General features: G+C 40.1%; 1 pseudogene across 1 annotated transcript; it reads right to left on the reverse strand.

Moving 5' to 3' along the window:
• Positions 1 to 1,556: 1,556 nt before the first annotated feature.
• Positions 1,557 to 19,285, reverse strand: LOC311501467 (annotated as a pseudogene). The gene is made up of 9 exons: positions 18,698 to 19,285; positions 18,425 to 18,604; positions 13,454 to 13,499; positions 13,255 to 13,374; positions 12,306 to 12,466; positions 7,752 to 8,004; positions 7,127 to 7,697; positions 4,538 to 4,588; positions 1,557 to 1,699 (listed from the first exon to the last, which is right to left on the reverse strand). The product of its transcript is annotated as an uncharacterized misc_RNA (transcript).
• Positions 19,286 to 23,717: the final 4,432 nt, after the last annotated feature.

Consider the following 23,717-nt stretch of genomic DNA (forward strand, 5'->3'; position numbering starts at 1 on the left):
ATTTCCCAAGACATTTATTGTTCTTGTATCTTTTACTGTGAGGCACAGAATGCATTAAAGGCTATGACGTCCTCGTCATTCCCATTGTATTTATAGTTCAGCCTTTATGGACTATACATGTCACATTAAACTTTTAAAATGCTCAGTGTGGCTCACTGATTATCTATGTATAAGCTCATAATAATGACATGGAAAGGTAATATAATATGATAATACATAATGAATGCACCAAACTGGAGGGAGTTAGTTTAGTTTCTTCTTGATTTACGGTAAGGTGTTTTTTGGTTGGATGTTCAAATTCATGCAATACCATCCATAAGGCGTCTGATCGGTGCCAGATTAATTCTGCAGCATGACAATGAGACCAAGCACACAGCCAGAATCATAAAGAACTGACTTCTGCAGCAGGTTGAAGAGGAAGTTCTGCAGCAGATGGCCTGACCCCCACAGCATCCTAATCTCTTCATCAAGGAGTCAGTCTGGGGTTACATCAAGAGAAGTAAGCCGCAAAACATCCACAGAAGTTCCTTAACCTCCTTAACCTCCTGAACCCCACGGACCCGGTACCGGGTCCGGGAGAGCGCTACAATGATTACTGCGTATCAAAAGTTATTGAAAAAGTGGCACCTGTGTGCATGGGATTATTGTTAGCATAGTGTTATCCTCTTACAAATAGGAAAAAAAATAGGCGAGGGTAGAAATTTCACATTTCTCCTTTCATTTATTGCAATTTACTCAACTATAACAGACACAACATTTCTGACACTGGGAATACATTCCCTGAGGTCCAGATGTTCCCAGACTAGAAGGAAATGCATATGAACCATGTAATTGTGTCACAATTCTTCATTTGCTTTGGGTATGTATTTTTAGGCGTTTTTCTTAAAATATGGCCTGGGCTTAACAGGTTAAGCCACATACAATGGGATTCGAGCCGCTCTGATTTGATTTGACCTCATTATCAGGATATACTTCTGAACTTTGTCTTTTACAACAATAAATTTTTTTTAAAAAGTTCTATCTAAATCTATCTGGCTTCAAGGTGAAAAAAGAGAGACAACTGCTCCATGCACTGACTCCACACAACACTGGAAACTACATTGCATTTTGTGCATCTGTCATATCCCTTGTGTCTTATCTCTATACTGTTCTGCCTAAAACAACATCCCTGCTAACTACCATGAAACACTCAGTGCAGGTGTAACTGTTAAAGACTTTGAAAGCAGCCTCACTTCCCTCTGCTCTGCTGGTGTAAAAGTATACACTTCAACCAAGGGTTAAAATGGTTATGCTATAAAAAACAATACTGCATACAGTATGTTTAGAATGTAAAAAAAAAAAGAAAAGAAAACAACAACAAACTAAATATAAAATATGAATAATTAAACTAAACGTGGCCGAGTTATTATTTATGTAATATGAAATATATACTTTTAGATCCAGCTGCACACTAGCATTTACATTTTAAGTGCTATCATTAACTGAGTTTGTGCAATTTATATACACTATACTATAGCACAAAAAAAAAAAAGAAAGGGAAACACCTTATGTCACTTTTAAGGATGATTGATGACCTTGAACTCGATGAACTCGGTCAAGGGATGTGTGGTGGGGGGCGGGGGTGTGGGGGTGGGGGATAGGAGGGGGCGTGGGAATGGGGTGTGGAAGTAGGCGAAAGGGGCGGGGAGATAGGAGGATACTGGAAATGACTGTGTTTAGCGTAAAAGGATAAGTCGATGGAGGTCAAAGGTAAGCATATGGGAATACCTCAGATAATTATTTATGAGGTGACAGGTGAAACAGTAGAGTGTGTCAGTGTTTTGATGAAGTTGTAAGTGGCTCAATCCACTCTGGCCCTCTGCCACACAGGAAGACGCGCACGCACACACATGCAGACACACAGGCAGACACGCACACACTCTTCTCAGAAACCGACACACACGCACGCACGCACGCATGCACACCCCATACTTCCCGGGACTAGTCCAGACACGTTTAAATGGAAGACTATGAGCATGCACAGACATATTTCTATACAGTCGCGTGATGCCAACCGAGCCCACCCATGTTCTGAGCGCGGTGAAAAGCTAACGTTAGCTGAAGATAGTTTCAGTCGATGAGATCGTTTCAGTGCTTCATGCTTCAGTCCGAGCCAGATTTAAAAAATAAAAATGAGCAAGAGAGCGTACACGTCCACGATCATTAGTGAGACGCCTGTGAGCGTCATTCAGGAAGCCTCAGTGTGGAAGGCGCCGAGAAAATTGATGGTGTTTAAGTGCAGATTTCAGCAGCCTCTGACGGGCCCGCTCCTGGAAGAGTGGGTTTTGGAGAGGGGTGAGAAATGGGGGTATTCTTTCAACTACCACACCAGTGCACTGTGTATGTATCACTTCTATCCGGGGAAAACCTTCGGTCCTGACACCCCGAAAACCATAATCACTTCAAATGACTGCTGAGTATCCCAGCCAGCATTTCCATGTGGGCCCCACAAGGGTTTAATATGGGCTATGTGGGTACTTAGTGGGCATGGGCTTGAACTGCAGGTCCCATGTGGTTTCAGTTACATGGAAAGCCCATGTGGGCTGACTGCATGGGCCCTAGTTTACATCATGTTATTAGTCTATGACATAATCCTCCACCGTCCATAGGGCCATCTCAATCACAGATCTGACAATATTTTTTTTTTTTTGTTAGATGATTCTGACCAGACTACCAAGACTGTATTGTACATAGATAAACAATGACATCAATTTGAGAACCACTGGTCGTGGTAGCTAACGTTGGTAAACATGGTACCAGAGGTAGGGATGCACCGATCCGATATTGGTATCGGGTATCGGCCCCGATATTGGAAAAAATAGCTGGATCGGGTATCGGTAAAATTAACCGATCCACGGGCCGATCCAGTTTTCTTTTCTTTTCTTTTCTTTTTTTCCTCCGTCGCAGCAAATCCTTCGTCATTCGTTAGCAGCATGGTGGAACGAGTTGGAGATCCTGTAGTAGTCCAGTAGGTGGCGGTATGTCGTAAAGATATGATCCGCCATTAAACAGAAGAAGAAGAAGAACGAGCTGGAGCGTTTAACATGGAGCGAGCGAAAGAGTCGGGTGTGTGGAGGCATTTCACGGGTTATATTCTCAGGTTCAGCTGCTTTTGTATTTTGAATTCCTGCAGTACTTTGCACTTAATATACCGTATTTTCCGCACTATAAGGCGCACTTAAAAGCCTTTAATTTTCTCAAAAAACGACAGTGCGCCTTATAATCCGGAGCGCTTTATATATGGATTCATTCTGGTTGTGTTTACTGACCTCGAAGCGATTTTGTGTCGTACACGGCGCTCACGGCGCTCAAAGCAGCACCGCTTGCAGCATTACGGCTACCGTAGTCAGGAGAATCACGGAGCAATGCTCAGCAATGCAGGATGAAGGCAGAAGCATCAAACGAGGTGAAAATCATTATAAATCGGGTCATGTCGAGAGCTGTAGTTACACCAAGGGAGTTTTGGTCGGTTCTGTACGCGCCAGCATGCGGGACTTGTAGTTCGTTTAATTACGTATTTTCCATAGCGTTTTACTGAACTATCTGGCGACAAACTGTGACATTCTTGACATGTAAAATCATTTTTTATTCTGAAAAACAACATATGTATAATCCAAGGCACAAGTCGATCGGGACCAGAAAATAATTTATCTTTCGCCATAGACTGCCGTTCATATTTTTTCAAAAGATAGGTCCCATAACCCGGAAGTAGAGGGGGCGGGACTTCGGCTCTCTTAATGCGCCTTATAGTCCGGTGCGCCTTATATATGAAAAAAGATCGAAAATAGACCATTCATTGACAGAGCGCCTTGTAATCCAGTGCGCCCTATAGTGCGGAAAATACGGTATGTTTTACATGTTTACAGTGTTTGGTAACTTGTTTTGATTACTGTTTTGTTTCTACTACTACATTTTATTTATTTAAATTTATTTTAAGAAGTTTGATTACATTTTATTTTCAATTTGGATGCACAATTGTTCAAATAACAAATAAATAAGTATTCAATACATTACATCTATGTTATTTTGTCTTAGTTAGGAAAGTCTGGTGCCTTTAGATTCTTCTACATGGTGGAAGGAAGGTATAAGGTGGAAGGTATGCAGTTTATTATATTAATTCAACGGTATCGGATCGGTATCGGGTATCGACAGATATACAAAGCCCAGGCATCGGTATCGGTATCGGGACTGAAAAAGTCGGATCGGTGCATCCCTAACCAGAGGCCTGGGAGTTTGAGGGTTCTGCGCAGTATCTTAGCTGTTCCTAGGACTGCGCTCTTCTGGACTGAGGCTTCTGATGTTGTTCCTGGGATCTGTTGGAGCCACTCCCCCAGTTTGGGGGTCACTGCCCCGAGTGCGCCTACTACCACGGGGATCACGCTCGCCTTTTATATATATATATATATATGTGTGTGTGTGTTTCTAATAATAATACCCTGCTCTGTATTTTTGACAGTTTCAGCCAGCCCTGTAAGTAGCTTAATTACTGTAGCCTTACCTTTCACAAAGTGGTCACTGCAGACAATGGCGCTGTCGGACTCCGCTCTCCCTGATCGAAGACGTGGATCAAAGAAGTTTTTCAGTCAAGTTCGTCACCATTTTTCCATCAGTTTTTGCAATTGATCCCCTTTGTGGGTTACCACATTGGCAATCCTAAAGAAACTTTTTTGTTTTTCCCGGTTTGACCGGTTTGTACAGCCATATACTGCACAAAACTTGGGCATTTTCCTACTGTTGTCCTGCCGGTATCCTGCCTGCAAGACACTTCCTGCCCCCCATCTGCTGTCGTGACGTTCGGCGTGACGTCATCTGCAAACCACCTATGAGATTGGAGCTTCTTGGGGACAGAAGTTAAAACTGTATTGTAAACAGATGGCAGATTAAACCTCAGTCCATCTCAGGCCCGGAGTGGCTAATCGGGAGGACCGGGACAATTCCCGGTGGGCCGGTCTGACGCGAGGGCCGGTGTTCAATTATTATTTTTATTTATTTATTTATTTTGGGCTGGTGTTCAGTCATGGCACTGAGTGGGTATCACGTGTATGCTGTTTCCGCTGTCGCTGGGCCGTCTCCACTTGCAGCTATTTTCTTTTTCTTTTTTTTTGCAGAAGCAGCCTGACGTAACACGTCCGTGCACACCGCACACTGTCAGTGGTGTTTGGAGCCTGGCTCCAGCCCCAGAAGTGCAAGGGAGTTTGCAAAATGGAAAATAAAAAGAGCAAGGGTGGTGCAGAAAAAGCGAGAATTAAAAAGAGAAAAGCACCGGAGACAGAAGCAGCCAAATGTGCAAAAATCGGCAGCTTTTTCAATAAAAACGTGCTCGCGGTCTGAAACGACCAATGAGGATGATGGTAAGACAAGAAACGGGTAAGACAAGATGTTGAACAAAATGCAACTTTACCTGCACCGTTCAAGTTAATTAATTAGCCTATCAAGTCAATGAATTGCGTGGCGTTGTAACATACAGCCTGTCTAACCTAGCGTTACATAATTTAAATAATAGTAGACTATGATGCGATGCCCCATAACTGGCCACAAACTTTGTCTTGGTTGGCCACGTTTCTTTGAACTATTCTTGTGCAGAGGAAAAAAAGATAATGGCATCATTAGAAAGTTATGTTATACTGTGAATAACAAACTTGCAGAGAACAGTGCAATACTTATTTTATTCGTTCTTCATGTTTAAGGATTAGATATCTGTGAACACTAATTTGCTTGATATTTGATTTTGCAGAAAAGGACATGCTGATGTTGTATTTGTGAATCTGATTTGTGAAAGTTCTGATTATAATGTTATTACAGAGTGCAACCCTTTTTTTATTTTTTCAAATTTAATTTGTTGAAAAGTATGTTGTGTTGCAAAGAATAATGGTGGAGATTTGCACTAATGTTGAAATAAATCCACATTGTGAAGCAACCATTACTTCCACTGAATTGGAATTATTTTAGAAAACATACACGGAATTACAAGGCTTTAGAGAACAGTGCGCTATTGTAGGCTTAACATGTAAAGTTATAATTACATTATTTTAATATAATAGGTCGTGATCTAAAGTGGGCCGGTCTGAGGCAGGAAACTCCAGGGCTGAAAATGAGTCCCACTCCGGCCCTGGTCCACCTCCTCTGTTTAGTGAAGGTTTTTCCAGTCTGACATTGATGGACGTTGTTATCTTCAAAGGAGTGTCCTTTGTCTTTCAGGTGTAGGTGGACCGCTGAATCGTTTCCTGATGAGCTGGCTCTCCTGTGTTGGTACATGCGTTTGTGGATGGGTTGTTTGGTTTCCCCAGTGTATAAATCTGTACACTCCTCACTGCACTGAACAGCGTACACCACATTACTCTGTTTTTGCCTGGGTGTTTTGTCTTTTGGGTGGACCAGTCTTTGCCTAAGTGTATTCCCTGGTTTGAAATAAACTGGAATACGGTGATTTTTGAAAATTCTCCTGAGTTTCTCGGACACTCCAGCCATGTAGGGGATGACGATGTCTTTTTGAGCCTTTTCAGAAGGCCCAGTTGGGATATCCACATGTCTTAAGTGCCCGTTTAATGTGTTTTTTTGCTCCTTCTCCTTGCCATCCAGTTTTGTGGGTACAGTCTGTTCTCTGTGCTGGAGCGTTCTGATGACCCCTAGTTTGTGTTCCAGGGGGTGGTGGGACTCAAATATAAGTGCTGATCAGTGTGGGTGAGTTTTCTATGCACTTCAATGTTGAGGCTTTGGTCTTCTTCCACATGCACCAGACAGTCCAGGAAAGCCGAACTGCCTCTGCTGATGTCCTCCCAAGTGAACTTGATGTTGCTGTCCGCTGCATTGATGTGCTGTGTGAAAGATTCCACTTCCTGCGTCTTGATTTTAACCCGAGTGTCGTCCACGTACCTGAACCAGTGGGTGGGGGTGTTTCCTGTTAAAGAGTTCAGAGCTCTGGTCTCGACCTCCTCCATGTAGAGATTGGCCACAATAGGTGACACTGGTGACCCCATTGCACAGCTGTGTTTTTGCCTGTGGAATCCTCTATTAAATTGGAAATAGGTAGTCGTCAGGCACAGTTCGAGCAACACGCAGAGTTGGTCTGGGGTGAGGGTGGTCCTACCAGCCAAGGAGTCATCCTTTAGTCTTTCCCTTACTACTCTTGTGGCTTCTCCGGTGGGGATGCACGTGAAGAGGGAGGTTACATCATAGGAAACAATGGTTTCCTCTGGACCCAGTGTGATGTTACTAACTTTGTGGATGAAATCCCTGGAGTTTTCCATCTGGTGGGGAGTGTTGCCCACCAACGGAGACAGGATGGATGCCAGGTGTTTAGCGATGTTGTATGCGACCGAGTTTATGCTGCTGACGATAGGTCTGAGAGGTGCTCCTTCCTTGTGTATATTTGGAAGTCCATAAATACACAGGATGGCATCCCCGGGATACAAACGATGGTAAAGGCATCTATCGATTGCCTTCTCCTTCTCCGACTGTTGTAGATAGTTTATTATTTTGGTTTTGTAGGTGTTGGTTGGGTCTCGTCTCAGTGTCTCATATGTGTCCTTGTCGCTGAGGAGGTTGTCAATTTTTGTGTGGTAATCCGTTGTGTTTAACACCACGGTGCATCTTCCCTTGTCGGCTGGCAGGATGGTTTTGTCCTGGTCTCTTTGTAGTGACACCAGTGCCTTCCCTCCCTAGGTGGTGATGTTGGAAGGTGGCATTTTAGCACTGGCAAGGGCTGCTGTTACCTTCAGTCTCAGTTGTTCTGCTTCTGTGTTGGTGAGTTTGTTGTTCTTTATCGCTGATTCTGTTGCAATGATGAGGTACGCCACTGGAATTTGATCTGGTGTGATGGCAAAGTTCAGGCCTCTGGCTAAAACATCTTTTTCTGGCTGAGTGAGCTCTCTGTCTGACAGGTTCTGGACCCACTTCTCCTGGATGTCATGCTGTGTGGTGTGGTCCTCCTTTCTCCTCCATGTCAGTTCTTTAGGCTTGTGTTGGCTGTTGTGTTGTGCTTGTAAAAACAGAAATTTCCGTTTCTGCCATTCCTTACCTCTTGTGTGTTGCGCAGTTTGGGCTCTTTCCACAAGAGAGAATCAAAGCAGTAGAATTCAGGGCTATGTTTAATAGTGAAAGTAAGAGCATTTCCACACGTACAATGTGAAGGGAACTCAAGGGATTGGGACCAAACAGCTGCGTAGTCTTGTCTTCCTATAGGTCCAGATCCTCTACAGTACGCCTACAGAGCCAACAGAGCTCCAGAAGATGCAATTTCCAGCATGCTCCACCTCTCACAGTCTCACCTTGAGTAGAAGAACACATACTGCACGCTTCAACACCATCATCCCACAGCAGCTGGTAGTCATTAGACTAGTGTTGGTAACTGGCTGTGTGATTTCGTGATTGGAGCATTTTAGGCCGAAGCGTGCACAGTGTCTGTTGCCTTCTGTTGCTGCTGTTTGTTGCTCCATTGTATTCAGGGCTTGACTGTGACAGAATTGTGTGAAATATTATATTCAGAGGTTTACATTGGCAGGCTTATGTATGTTGTATCTATAGCCCTTGTGATAGGGTTGCCAACCGTACCTTGAAAAACGGAACCGTCCCGTATTTAGAAACAAAAGTACGCGTCCCGTATTAAGCTGAAACAGAACGCACTTTGTCTCGTATTACCGTGAGAACCCAAAATAGTGTGTAAAATGTCAGTGGAATGAATGAACAACAGGGCGCTTTATACGAACATTTACGGTAAACTTATGCCCAGCCCGTCTCCTGTTCTATGACCAATGAGATGACAGCAGGAATCCCACTCATCTCATTGGTCGAGGTATGTTGCTTGAGAAGAAGATACCGGAAGACAACCGACAACAAAGCAACAACTTTTCTTCACATTTTCTGTTTGCACTTTTCTTATTGCACTATTACAAGAGGATTGTTCCACTTTCTATTGTTTTATATTAATTTATACAGTTTTAAGTTAAGCAGGACAGGTTTCTGTTTAAGAAAGACTTATTTTATTTTATTTTTTAAAAAAATTGCTGAATAATAATTTGTTTTCCATGTGTTCATATCACTCAAAAATATGCATCTAATTCAATTTAGGTTCGAGTCAAATAGTTAAAATATAATTTCACACAGGGCTAAAATGTTTCACCACACCAGCATGGGTGAAGGCAGCTGGGTCGGCCAGGCTAAGCCCTGACCCTTATTTATTTTTCATGGAGTTGGCAACCCTACTTGTGTTGAATACTTTTACATATATTCGCGGAATGAGTGTAGTTAATGCGGGCGTGTACGTATATATACCAAGGGTGGTCCGATGCGACCTCCATAATGAAATGCACCAAAATTCAAAGGACCTTCTCTTAAGTGTTGAGCATCCCCATAGCACCTGCAACAGAAAATCTTTGGAGCCGCCACTGCATCTACTGCACGAGAGAATGCACAATTATCCATAGTCATGCGCTGTATTAGACTATCCATATGTAATAACTACACGACACTGTAAGGGCCGGTACAAAATTCCTCAGGGGCCGGACCCGGCCCAGTGGCCGCCAATTGAATAGCCCGGCCATAGAGAATACTTTACATTTAACACTTCCAGCATTTGCCAAGCTTAAACATGTAAGATTTAAAATATTTATCATACTAACGGTTAAATCAGTCAACTCTGTTGCAGGCAAATTAGGGTAAATATTTATAGTCCTCAAATGTAATACATTTTAAAACCATGTCTTTCCTATGAGAACTTCTGTCTTTAAATCCACTAATTCAACTTTAAGTTTTCTAAGATAAAGACTCTTTTTTCACATTTAATTGGAAAGTTGCCAGTTCAGTTTGCATTTTCTCTAAATATAGCTCCAAAAATGAATGAAATCCTTTGAAATTTAGTGAGAATGTTAGTTATGACACAGCTTCTGGTTAATTTGTCAACAATAAAACATATTTCACTATAGCTTTTTTGAAACAAAACTTGGTGAAACAGAGTTGACGGTGATGTGAACAGAGTTGACATGAATAACAGAGTTGACAAACCATGCGTAAAAGGCCAGAAACAGTAACATTAAAACTTTTTAAATGTAGAAATATTTTATAGAACATCTGAAAATCTATAAATTCATCAATTTGAGCAAGAACAACACACCAAAATAACAAATGTCACCCTCCTCACTCCCTCGAAAAATTAATCACTGGCGATTTCAGCCCATATTTCTTTGTCTATTTCAACATGGTGCCCTGTCACTTGGGTGGTTGTGAGATGATTCTGACAACATCATCAAAGGGATACCACAAAGTATCCTGTATTTCATCATATATTACATACTATCATGTTGACGGGTACTAATAATCAACAAACTACACTTCTCACTTGATCTATAACTTTGCCGACTGGACTGTAATTATACACTCATTGACCTATGCAATCACCTAACCATTCACAAATCTGACCTGGATGTCTGTGGTTCAGGGTCTGGCTCAGGACTTGGTGGAGGTGTTTCAAAAGTTCTCTGCCTTCTTGCTCTGCACCTCTGCTGAGCCTCTCTCCAATACCTCCGCTTATGCCTCTGCTCCCTTTCACTCAGATTAGCCACTGTGCTGGTTAACCCTGCATTTCTCTTTTTCTTCCATCTCTCCCTGTCATTTTCCAAATTTGCTGCCCTCATTTCAGGGTCAGCATTTCGCCGTGCCCTGTATTCCGTTGCCTTTCTACTGCTGACACCTTCATCTTCACCTACCTAGAAAATAATAACATTTTCTTGACCTGGAAAGCTATATCAGAAATCTTGCCTTTACAGTAAAATTACCCAGAACCCACAATAAATGCATAAACTAAAGCAAAATGCTTAGAAGTGATTGGGAACATCTGACTCTGTTAGTCACTGTCAACTCTGTTATCATTAAAAGTTTGACACATGTAACAGCGTTGACGATAACAGTTGACATTTTCCACCATTTTGTGCTTTAACTCCACGTGCTAGCTTAAAACCAGATACCACATTTCATGAATAAAACCATAATTTTATTAATTTTCATCATATAATTGTTTACAAAAAATTATGGACAGACTCACTAGAATATCATAGTAACAGATTTGACATATAATTAATCTACTGTTGGTGTATTCTCAACATTTTGTACAAATTAATGAGACAGCTTAACATACCATAGAATAGAATAGAATAGAATAGAATGTCTTTATTTGTCATTGCACAAGTACAACGAAATTAACCGTCTCTTAAAGTGCATAAAAAAAAGAGAACATAAAAGAAAGAAAAGGATAAAAAACATACCACATGTGCACTAGCATTCACATTCACACATTCAAGAGAGCACTGAGCCGCTGCGTCCATGCGCGCCGCCATCTTCCCTCCAATCTTTTCTGCAAGAGGAAGTGACATCACTGGGTGCAGGTCACATGTTTTTATTTGAATGCTGTAGGTTTTTTTAATGTGGTTTTTTAACAGAGATAACAGAGTTTGGGGGGGAGTGGGAATCATTTAATATTTTATCATTTGATATTTTAATATAAATTGTGCCTAAAATACACACCAAACATTATTATTGGTGAACATTCAATATAATTAGCAATATTATTTAAAACAGATCCAGTGAAGACTTTTTTAGGGGGAAATAACCAAAGGTTTTTCTGGGAGACACAAAATGTACCCGCAGTTCTTAAATGACCCATATATGTCTATGGTCTATGGTTAGCCGAGCTCTGACGTGTGCATCAGTGTAATCGGGGTACCAGGAAATTGTGCACCGACAAAAGTTCTGCAATGTTTGGAACGCAAACTGCAATGAGAGATAAGAGCCAATTAATAATGTCACTCGCCACCAAGTGGTCAGGGGTGTGAAATGCAATCTGTCAAAATGACAGACGGCCTTCAGATTTTTCCGTCACATTTTAAAAAAAAATAAAAAAGTCAGTGACGGAAAATATTCGGTTAACGCGATCCCTGGTCTGGACCTTCAGAAATTTCTCTTCAGTATTGTCTTCACAGAACCTGCTTCATTAACATGCCAAAAAATAGTGCAACCTTCGTATCACTGGCCTCATAGCATAACTGCCTAAGTCATATTTTAACATTTTCGGAAAACAAGAAAAAACACAATTTTTAGCAGGCACATTGGTGTTTTTTTAAGAATGGCCAGTGAAGCCAGCTTTTAATTCATCTCTTCTTTCCTCCTTCCACTCTCTGGGAGATCGTAGCATTGTCCCAATGAAAGCAGAAGTCTCATTTTTCTGCATTATAGCCTACGAGAGCCTGGCTGCTTTCAATTCTGGAAAAGCCTCCCACCTTCTGTAAAACGTGAGGTGTTTTTCCTTGTCTAATTGCTGGATAATGTCATACTCCACTTGTCCCGGATGTATTCCAGTTTTGTACTTTTTGTCCTTGAGTTCCTCCCAGTAATGACTCCAGTTTCCATCGCTGTCTGCTCCGAAACCAAACACATGGACCTGTGAAAAGGAGAATGAACATATAACATTAATTAACATGATAGAAATGATTACGCAAATACAGTGCACAAACCATAATGGGAAAAAAAAAAAAAACAAGATAGCAAAAGACAAAAACATCAGATTTCTGTGAAATGACGAGGAAACTTTATCTCACAGTAATTCATGTAACACATAAATCAGGGATGGGCAACTGGCCCATGTTCATTGTCGGTTGACCTAATTTTCTGCTGTTTACTTGGGTGAGGGGAGGATTCAAAGGTGGTTTAAAGCCTTTATATGGTGTGACAGCCAAGTGAAGGCACAGGCAAACTGATGCAAATGAGTTTGCCTGTGCCAATCCTCAGCCACACAGCACAAGTAGTGGTTGTTGAACATGGGTTATACCCTCCCTGACAAGAACAGAAGCCACTGTGCATTGACGTGTAAAGCACCTCAAAACCTCGTATGGAGGAAGTCAGGGTCTATCATTTTCCGCTATGTGAATTTTTTCCTTCAGTTTGGTGACATTAGGAAGGGGTCGCTTGGCGTGTGGCTAAATATAAACTTTCCAAAAGCTCACTGTCCAAACATTTAACCTCAGATCTTCTGTTCTGTTGTACTCAAGTAAGGTAGTAGTTGACAATGTCTGAATGAAGATTCATGCAGGTCACTGCATATCTGACTGCTAAGTCCATTTGCCTTTGTTTTATGCGACAAACATATTGAGCTGCTCACCTTGGAGTACTTATTCAGAAACCAAGTACTTTTCCTCGCAAAGGCAGCTCCATTTCAAAGGCTGAACTTACCTCATAGCAAATGTTCAGTGCAAGAGCCACAGTTATAAAGCCAGTGGATGGATACCGGCCCTTCTTTCTCAGCCACGTGTCATGAATGTATCTTATGAAAGCCGGGTTGATCACCTTCACCTGTTGACAATCAGAATCGGCCTTTAAACTCACATGGCTCGCTACCTTTGCAGGCGGTGAAGCGCTTAATGGTACTCACCAAATCCTTGTTGGCTACTATCTTTGATTTTATTGCCGTGTAGGACCTGTTGGGGACAGCATGAAATGACAAATTCAAATACTAGCCCTTGACACAACATCCAAAAGCTCATCACACAGATGTGACCTGTGGGCCTATTCAAGGAGATTCTAATTTGCGTAATGTATTTTATGTGAAACTCTACAGCAACATACATAACCATCCGCGTTTTTTCCAAGGACAGTTCATTCATTATTTCACCCATGTCCTCCCCCTCTTTAACTCCCCCTGACTTCTGACAGGGAAGCTTGTAAAACTGAAGATTACAAGCAGCTTATTGTTTTCTACTGTACCTGGGGGAATGTGAATTACAGGTCATGGTTTCACACCAGAAATGAATGACAGGCGAACATGCTGGTTTGCTTTGGATATACAGTTGTGTTCAAAATAATAGCAGTATTTTTTAAAACGTGAGTAAAGCTCAAAATCCTTATAATATTTTTTATTTCCATTCATTGGGAACACTGCACATTATATTTCAAAACATGAAGAAAAATGTATCAATATTTTAATAACTTTACAGAAAATGAAGGAAGAAATGATATTGGGCTGTTCAAAAAAATAGTAGTGTCTGCATTTTTCATTACAAACTCCAATATTTACTCAATAAACTAAAAAAACGTTAAGATTTAGCATTCCTGTGAATCACTAAACTAATATTTAGTTGAATAACCACTGTTTTTGAGAACTGCTCCACATCTGCATCGAGTCGACCAACTTCTGGCACCTGTAAACAGGTATTCCAGCCCAGGATGATTTGACAACGTTCCACAGTTCCTCTGCATTTCTTGGTTTTGCCTCAGAAACAGCATTTTTGATGTCACCCCACAAGTGTTCTATTGGATTAAGGTCCGGGGATTGGGCTGGCCACTCCATAACCTTAATTTTGTTGGTCTGGAACCAAGATGCTGCTCGCTTACTGGTGTGTTTGGGGTCATTGTCTTGTTGAAACACCCATTTCAAGGCCATTTCCTCTTCAGCATAAGGCAGCATGACCTCTTCAAGTATTTTGACATAAGCAAATTGATCCATGATCCTTGGTATGCGATAAATAGGCCCGACACCATAGTAAGAGAAACAGCCCCATATCATGATGCTTCCAGCACCATGCTTCACGGTCTTCAGAGTGTACTGTGGCTTGAATTCAGTGTTTGGGGGTTGTCTGACAAACTCTCTGCAGTCCTTGGACCCAAAAAGAACAATCTTACTTTCATCAGTCCACAAAATGTTTCTCCATTTCTCTTTAGGCCAGTCGATATGTTCTTTGGCAAATTGTATCCTCTTCAGCACGTCTTTTTTTTTTTATCAGTGGGACTTTGCGGGGGCTTCTTGCCGATAGATTAGCCTCACACAAGCGTCTTCTAATTGTCACAGTACTCACAGGTAACTTCAGATCGTCTCTGATCTCCCTGGAGCTGATCATTGGCTGAGTCTTTGCCATTCTGGCTATTGTTCGATCCATTCGAATGGTAGTCTTCCGTTTTCTTCCACGCCTCTCTGGTTTGGCTTTCCATTTTAAAGCACTGGAGATCATTTTAGCTGAGCAGCCTATCATTTTCTGCACTTCTTTATATGTTTTCCCCTCTCCAATCAACGTTTTAATTAAAGCACGCTGTTCTTCTGAACAATGTCTGGCACGACCCATCTTTCTCAGGTTTTCAGAGAGAATTGCATGTACAACATGTACTGGCTTCATCCTTAAATAAGGGCCACATGAATGACACCTGTTTCTTCACATAATGAATGACCTCACTGATTGAACTCCACACTGCTATTATTTTGAACATGCCCCTTTCACTTAATTATTCAATTACACAGACTCAGGAGCATTCATATCATGAATGTTGGGTCTGTTGGTTTGTCTGACTCTACTACACCTACTGGTAAATTATTTGATATGTAATAATATGATTTATACCAAAATGTGCTATGTTTCGAATGACAGTAGAAGTCCTCCCTAAGGGGCCCCCCACCTGACACAGTTCTGCCATCTGAATTACATTACACGCCGTGCGCCTGACTTTTTAATATGAGCACGACAACGGTGCCAAATTCAAACTGATTAGAGGTGGGAGAGAATGACAAAGAGGAAGAGGAGAAACGAAAGAACATAATAGATAGTATTAATAACACTAAATAGCTTAGTGCTAGTCTAGTCTTGACAATAGGGGATTGACAGGATTAAAATAACTACAGTGTGTCTAGCTCTGGTCCTAGCTAGTCCAACAGGAATTGCTCCTATGTTGTGATCCAACACAGCCAATCTGAAGTGGAATTGTAGTTTTGCATCATGACTCAGCATCTGTAAGCACGGGCTAAGTCCTCTAACTTGGCTTCCCTTGTCACGCAGAATGACACGCAGGAAGATCTATTCCCCTGAAGAAATTCTTTTAGGTGTCTGGTTACTTGCCACTCTACTGCCTCCGTTACTGAGTTTTAATAATGCGTTTAATTATGTTTATACACTGAAAAAAATTTGGAGTGATATTTACTTGGATATTTACTTGCACTTAGAAATTTTAAGTAAATTCTACAAGAGCGATCATCAAGTAAACTTTACTTGCGGATATAAGTTTCTTTTACTAGCAAAAGTAAAGTTGTGGAAAATCCCCACCTCCTTCCCCTCACATCAGTGGAGGCGGAGTCCTAAAGTCTATTTAGGCAGCCAGTTCACCTGTGTGAGTCCTTTTTCCCTTGCCTGAGAACAAAGGAGCTGGCTGGCCTCATCACTCATTCTCAATTGTTTGAGCTGTGTATTTGATGTAAGCTATTCCTTTTATTCCACACACTCTTAGTATATTTAATAGTTAAATTATTAACATGTTAAGTTCTACCTTTTACTAAGTTGAGCAGTGTTTTGTATAGATTAAATCTCTTCTGTTTGTTTGTTAATTGATCCTTATGTTTGAGTTGTGTGGATTAATATTTTGCTGTTCTTTCATTTTCTCCTTTTTTCATCAGAATTCAACCAGCTTAAAACAATAAATGAACATAACTGGATTCCCTGTGTTTGTGCATTGTTCTGACCAACAACCCAATGCGTTGATCCACCATAACTCTGAACCAGTTACTTACCCCTCACTAAGTTAATATTTTACACAAGTAATTTACTGATGATTATTAATATGGTAATTGAATTTTCCTCTCTCTTTCTTTGTAAGTTTTACTTAGACTCTGACTACTTCAAACTGAAAAATCTCACCTGAAATCAATGGCTTTTCAAGGTAATTTTGAAATACTTTTTTTTAACTTTTATTTATGGACTATATTTAAGTAACATTTACACAACATTTTACATACTTTTTCTGCAGTTTAAATTGCCTAAATTTGTTCTTAATGTTTTTGTTTATTGAAACAATGACTTTAAAAAATGAGGCAACTGTTAAATTTAACAACACCTTTATTTTTCTTAAGTGAAAAAAATAATTTTTTCAATAAAACATTTTCCAAGAAGTTTTGTTAACATCCGTGTTCTTCTGTGAGTTTGAGGGGCGTTTTTTCTGCAGTGAGCGGTATCTTAGCTTCAAACGTCCAAAAATACATCAGTAATCAATAAAATGTCTCCATACTGCTCGTCTAAAGTAATCGAAGTGCCCTGTAGCTCGACCATTTCATCTTTTTTGAATCTGGAAAATACAGACAGAAATAAATCAAACCTCATCTGAACTAGATTTTCATATCACTATAAAAGTCAACTTAAAACTTAAGTGCAAAGCACTACACATTTTTATTTTTACCTGAATAGCCAGATGGCTTTACTTGTGACACTGCTTTCTGTAGCTGCTGCTTGACTTCAATGTGTCAACTGTGGAAAGTTGTTGCTTTGGGCTTAAGGACAAAGACAAAAATAATACATTAAAACTACAGAATACTTCAAGAAATACTACATTAAAACTGCAGAATCATGTAACCAAAATAAACTATCACTGTCAAACCAATGTATTTCAATGTATGTCAAAATATTTTAAAAGGTCGCTGTGATCTAAAAAATTACACATCTTTCATACATCCAGCATCTAGCGAAGGATTAATCATACAGTCAGTCCCCATTTACACACACACACACACACACACACACACACACATACGTCTCACTGCAAGTGCAAAATAAAAAAAGGTTAGCTAGCAACACATGTTGCACTGGCCACATTATATAAATAATAATAAAAAAAATAACCACTGTCAACTTTACATTAAAACAATGTGCTCAACCGTTCGGGAGCTATACCACGCACTTACCGTGGGGACAGCGAGGTCTGACTGCTGTATCCCTGGGGTGTACGACCCAAGTCCACAGAGACGTTGCGGTCAGTGACCATAGTAAAATTAAGCTACAGTGATACGTGATTTTAACTCTGTTACATATGCAGGAAAAACCCTGAAGGACTTACCTTCAAAATGATTTAGCCGCTCCTGCCTCCATTAAACTTGACCGCCGTCATCGTCTTCTTGTGTTTTGGCGGGCAACGAAGCGCATGCGTGCTGTATGCGCGTCACAAGGCGCATGCACGGATTCAAAACACGCAACACTTAATAAAACTTAGTATTTCTATGTTCATGTGCAGTGACTATGAAACCTTTGAATATTATGTGAAAATACATAGTAAATCTTACTCTTCCCACACAGTTTGTTTATGAACAATGAATGACATATACTGTATAGTTTTACTTGAATAATTCCAGTTCTCACTGATACTTATACAAAATAAAATTGACAAAATAAAAATTGTGACAGTTAACCTAATAAATATTACTACACCACAAAATAATTTTTTTCAGTGTAGCACATATATTATCTCTATTCATTCGTATTATTGTCCCTGTTGTGATGCCCTGTTTACCGCATTACATTAAACTTAAAAATTATTGCAAACTGGGACAGCTCACTTACAATACTGTCTAAAATGAAAACCTGAAAAGAAGGGGACTCACTTTCCATGAAATCCAGTCGTCATGGCCAGTATGAGCCACTCTATATCCTGTATCTTGAATGGAGCCAACACAAGGTGAGTATTGTTGTCTAAATCCACAGCACTCTCTGGATATACGACACGATGAGTTGTTCTGTTCCCAACATCTTCTTCGTAGCCTTCAATGCGACCTTTGTTAATTCTGAACAGCACAGGGGGAATCATTTCACTGCTGGATATCTTTTTAAGAAGAGGCCCAAGTTTAAATATGATTTTCTTCTTGTTGAATATTTACCTGATGACATAATCATGGGAATCTATCAGACGTCCATTACGTGATCCCTTCAAGTTACCAGAATTTCCCACCACAGCACAGGTCTTGCAGCCGCCACTGCTGGGCTTTATAAGCCCCGGGGTGGATGGGAATATCTGTAACAGTCTGTTCACTGTTTTGTTATATTTGTCGTAGTCTCCTCTTTCATTCTGTAAGCGCTGGTGGAGACAGATGCAGACTGTTTATCTGGACTGGCATCCAGGCGCATTTCCATCTACCGACTTCAACAACGCAGAGGAACTCTGTCCTTACCTTCCACCATTTGAAATCATCCTCCGAGAGGTTGTGGTTCGCAGACAAAAGCGGCTCAACAGGGCTTTTTATGGGGTGCAAGTACAGACGATTGTTTGGGGATAAACAGGTGTCACAGAGGTTTCGATCGTCAACAGTGAACTGAAAACTGAACTCAATGAGTCCTCTTAAAACCAAGAATTCAACAAGAATGCCTGTGATGCACAGGACTAAAATGATCATCTTCCACTTTGGCATAATTCTGGATGTGTGATGCTTGTGGTCAGGGAAACGGCTCTGGTCTGTGATGACAAAGGGTACAGGAAATTTACACAGTGAGCAAAAACTGAGGAAATAACTGTCACTGGTTCAGAAAAGAAAGGACACATATAATCCATGTATATGGAGTCATCTTTACAGTCTGCAAGTCTGTAGTCAGAAGAAGATGAAAATGAGAAAAGAGGAAGATGATGAAGTAATAATAATATTAATAATATAACAGTAATAATAAGAAGAAGATGGTGAAGAAAATGAAGAAGAGAAAAAATAGGCAGAGAAAGAAGATGAAATAATATAATGATATTAAAAAGAAGAAGGCTACAGTTTTATTGGCATGAAGTGTCAATCATAAACCAACATATTAAGCTGATACACTGTAAATTCAAACAATGTCCTGACTTATGATGAATTAGTGCATTTAACTTAATTCATGCTACTTTTTTAAGTTTACGTTCTCTCACCGAGTTTTCTGCACTTTTTACCCGCATACTTGTTTCTTTAAGTTATATGAACTTGGTTTTTCTGAGTGTGTAGCATTGTTTGTGGTATGAGACTTACAGTTACAGAGCTTTGCAGCCCAGTGCGCACGTCCATTTTCGGTTAGCGCACATCTACCGCTAGCGCCAAACTCATTCAAATGCAGGAGGTCAAAGCCGTGCACGTGGGCCCAGTGCTCTCACCGAAGGCTGGCTCTAACGTTGAATTCGGTAAGTTTAAAGCTTTGTTTGTAATCTTGTCAATATTATTTATTGTATGGAATGAGAGTTGTTCGAAGAAAGAAAGTGTTGGAGAAAAGTTTGGAGAGAGTTTGTGTGTTTTGGTGCTCGGTTTTGGACTATTTCTGTGTTTATTGGCTTCTGATTTTGGTTTACGGACATCAGACTATCTGCGGACACCCTTGGCTTGAATACTGCCTGGTTTAACGACGCTGATTTTCGGAACACGGACGTAAAAAACTGAGCTAGCGGGATGCTAGGGTAACAGCAGACGGTACCTCGCGTTACCTAGCAACATCGGTCCGAAGAAGGCTCTGACAGCCGAAGAGGGCGATGACATTAAGAAGTCTCTGGACTTCTTGTCTGAGGAGATTTCAGTTGTGAAACTGCAGCTCCTGTTGGAGGAAGCGAAGGCTCTCCGGATCCAGAACGCCGAAAAGGACCAGGGTCTGGTGCACCTGGAGAGTCGAGTGGCGGAGCTGGAGCAGTACACCAGGGTCAATGATGTGATTGTGACCGTGCTCCGTATCAAACCCTGGTCATATGCCCGGGCGGTGACCGTTGACGAACAGGGGGGGAGCCCGGTGAGCAGGATGTCAGCTCCGTAGAGCAACAGGTGGCTGCCCTCCTACAATCCAAAGGGATTGAAATGGACAGGAGCAACGTTGAGGCATGCCACCCTCTGCCCCGGAGAGATGACAGCGACAAACGAGCCGTGATCATGACATTTGTCAACAGAAATCACAAAACTGCACTGTTAAAACAAGGAAGGAAACTGAAAGTATCAAACGTATTTATCAATGAGCATCTGAACCAAACGAAACGCTGATATTGCCCGAAAAGCACGCCTCATGAAAAAACAGGGACAAATTCAACACACATGGACATCAAACTGTAAAGTATTAATTTAACTAAATGGGACACCAGAGCAAGCCAAAGTGCTGATCATCAGGAACATCGAGGAAATGGACAAACACGAATGATTATCACAATCCGGACTAAGGTATGATGACTCATACACAACACATCACCATGATACAGTCTCAAAGAACTCATTCATCTACAACTGGAGATAATAGGGATATAATTCAAAGGATTGCTGTTCATGAAAAGCTGGAACTGAGAACATTTCAATACACTGACCATAATTTACTGGACTTGGAGCACGATATAGACCCGGACAATAACTTCTTCTCTAACATCAACGACAACTGCTGCTATTACACAGCTGAACAGTACAATCCGACCATTAAAACGGACAGCAAATTGTCTATAATCCATTTCAATAGCAGAAGTCTGTATGCAAACTTCAATAACATCAAGGAATATTTAGGTCAAGTTAAAAAAACATTTAAAATAATTGCAATATCAGAAACGTGGATCAATGCAGATAAAGGAATGGATTTTGAACTGGAGAAGATATGAATTTAACTGTAAACAGAAAGAACAAGAGTGGGGAAATGTTTTCAAAAACTAATCAAAAAGTTGTTTTCATTTGTGGTGACTTCAATATTGATTTGCTTAATCCAAATAAGCACAAAATGACTGATGAATTTATCAATACAATGTACGGCATGAGTTTACATCCAAAAATCACCAGACCTAGAATCACATCCCATTGTGCCACTTTAATCGATAACATATTTACCAGTGATATTGAAAATAATACAATGAGCGGACTATTAATTAACGACATCAGTGACCACCTACCAGTGTTTACAGTTTATAACAGCAACTGCTAGAGAAATCAGCCAGAGGAAAAACTAAAATACAGACGTGTGAGGACAGAGGAAACTATGAGTATATTTAAGAATGATTTACTGGCACAAAATTGGGAAGAGGTATATAATGAAAGTGATGTTGATAGTGCATATGAAACCTTTTTAAGAATATTCACATCATTATATGATAAAAATTGTCCAATAAAACGTTACTACAGAAAACAAAAATACAATGATCGACCATGGTTCACGAAGAGATTACAAAATGCCTGTAAAAAGAAAAATACACTATATAGAGAATTCATAAAACAAAGGACTAAAGAGGCAGAGAAGAAATATAAAAACTATAAAAATAAGTTAACCAATATTATAAGGGTATGTAGGAAAGAATACTGTAGTAAAATATTATATTACAACAAAAGCAATATTAAAGGAATATGGGACATATTAAATAGTATTACTAAAAATAGTGCAACAGAGCTACCCTCAATATTTTATTGATAATAATCAAGGAATAATCAATAAAAAGGACAATATGGATGATGTGGTCAACAGCTTTAATCATTTTTTTGTAAATGCTGGACCAAATCTGGCAAGAAAAATTCCAGATTCATTGTTATCTGAGGATTGGAATGATAACCTTATAGTGAGAAATCCCAGGTCAATGTTCCTTACAGCAGTGGAAGAAAAAGAAATAATAGATATGGTAAATAAATGTAAATACAAAACATCTACTGATTCAAATGAAATTGATATGAAAGTTGTAAAAAAGGTCATTGAGGGGACTTCTGAACCACATCGGTAACTTATCATTCCAAACCGGAAAATTTCCTAACAACATGAAAATAGCTAAAGTTGTGCTGCTGTATAAAACTGGGGATAGACACCACTTCACAAATTACAGGCCAGTTTCTTTACTCCCACAATTCTCCAAAATTCTAGAAAAACTATTCAATAACAGATTAGACCAATTCATAAACAAACATAAATGACTTTCTGACAGTCAATACAGATTTAGAGCAAACAGCTCAACATCACTGGCATTAACAGAATCAATAGAGGATATCACAAACGCTATAGATCACAAACTGCATTCAGTTGGAGTATTCATAGATCTCAAAAAAGCTTTTGACACAATTAATCATAACATATTAATCAATAAACTTGAACGGTACGGGATCAGGGGGTTAGTATTGCACTGGGTGAGAAGTTATTTAAGTAACAGAAAACAATTTGTGAAGTTGGGGGTGCATTCATCGTCATGCTTGGACATTGCTTGTGGCGTCCCACAGGGGTCAGTATTAGGTCTAAAACTATTTATACTTCACATAAATGACATATGCAAAGTTTCAAGAACATTAAAATTAGTGTTATTTGCAGGTGACACTAGTATTTTTTGTTCTGGGGGGGATTTACATGAACTACTGGGGAGGATCATCACTGAAATGTGCAAACTGAAAATGTGGTTTGACAGAAACAAATCATCGTTAAACTTAAGTAAAACCAAATTCATGTTATTCAGCAATTGCAATAAGAATGCACAAGTACAGTTACGAGTAGATGGGGTGGACGTTGAAAGAGTATATGAAAACAAGTTTCTTGGGGTAACAATTGATGATAAAATAAACTGGAAGTCTCATATAAAACATGTACAAAGCAAACTGTCAAGAAGCATTTCAGTTCCGAGCAAAGCAAAACACATTCTGGACCACAAATCACTCCACATTCTCCACTGTTCACTGATTTTACCATATTTACAACACTGTGCAGAGGTTTGGGGCAATACTTATAAATGTACAATACAATCTCTATCCATACTGAAGAAAAGAGCCATAAGGATAATTCATAATACTGGTTATAGAGACCGCACAAATACACTATTCTTAAAATCAAAAATATTAAAATTCATTGACCTGGTTCATTTCCAAAGAACACAAATCATGTACAAAGCCATAAACAATCTGCTTCCTGGAAACATTCAAAAATTGTTTTGTTACAGAGTTGGGGGTTATAATCTGAGGGGTGAGTTCAACT

The sequence above is a fragment of the Chelon labrosus genome, assembly GCF_963514085.1.
Source record: "Chelon labrosus genome assembly, chromosome: 16".
Lineage (NCBI taxonomy): Eukaryota > Metazoa > Chordata > Actinopteri > Mugiliformes > Mugilidae > Chelon > Chelon labrosus.